Source organism: Penaeus monodon, chromosome 23 (assembly GCF_015228065.2).
Source record: "Penaeus monodon isolate SGIC_2016 chromosome 23, NSTDA_Pmon_1, whole genome shotgun sequence".
Lineage (NCBI taxonomy): Eukaryota > Metazoa > Arthropoda > Malacostraca > Decapoda > Penaeidae > Penaeus > Penaeus monodon.
This window is the reverse complement of record NC_051408.1, coordinates 43,839,591-43,840,360: the sequence shown is the minus strand read 5'-3', so window position 1 is coordinate 43,840,360 and position 770 is coordinate 43,839,591. Positions and strand designations below refer to the sequence as shown.

General features: G+C 33.9%; 1 pseudogene; it reads left to right on the top strand.

Moving 5' to 3' along the window:
* Positions 1–770, top strand: part of LOC119588438 — an 11,090-nt pseudogene that overhangs the window by 1,574 nt on the left and 8,746 nt on the right.

Genomic DNA, 770 nt, shown 5'->3' with positions numbered 1-770 from the left:
GAGGACAGCGACATACCACTGCCAACACGGATACAAAATAGATAAACAAGCAAATGAATAAAATAATTCAACAGAGAAATATCAAAATTAGAACAAACCGAAATATGCAAAAAATCTCTTTATTACGATAAAAAATCCGTGCATCTAACTATATCTCCATAAAATATCGAGAAAATATCTTCTTTTAGGGACTTCTGCAACAGGACCTCCGCTCATGGTTTCAGTCACGTGATGGAAGACAACCTGCCTCTTCTTCTTCGTCTGTTCTGGCTCTTGGTCACCATCACAGGGTGAGTCCTTGGGAAAATTGGATTAATAAAAACAACTCTACTATATTTATATTCTGGTGATTTATAACAGGATTTAATAACTCTACTAAAGTCTTCATTCTGATAATCTATAACATGATTACTTAGAAGACAACCTGATAACTCTAAATCTAGTAAATATTGATAATTAGAAAGAAGACAGATTGATAAGGAGACAGCATAATAACTCCGAGTCTTTTGAGAAATTGGAAAGTAATTACGGTTTAGTTAAGCGTCTTATTCGTAGATAATGACGTGTTTAGCTAAGATATTATCCACTTTTTAAATCTGTATTCAGTTGGGTTTATCTGGTAGTTAGAAACTGCTCGGGAAATTGGCTTGTATATTAATTGTGTTGACTGGTGAATATATTATAAGAGGCTCACAATATGAAAACATTTCCAGCCAATTTTTGAAACAATTTTTTTTGGGGGGTATAAGTTGGTTGCTGAGGAGTGTCTG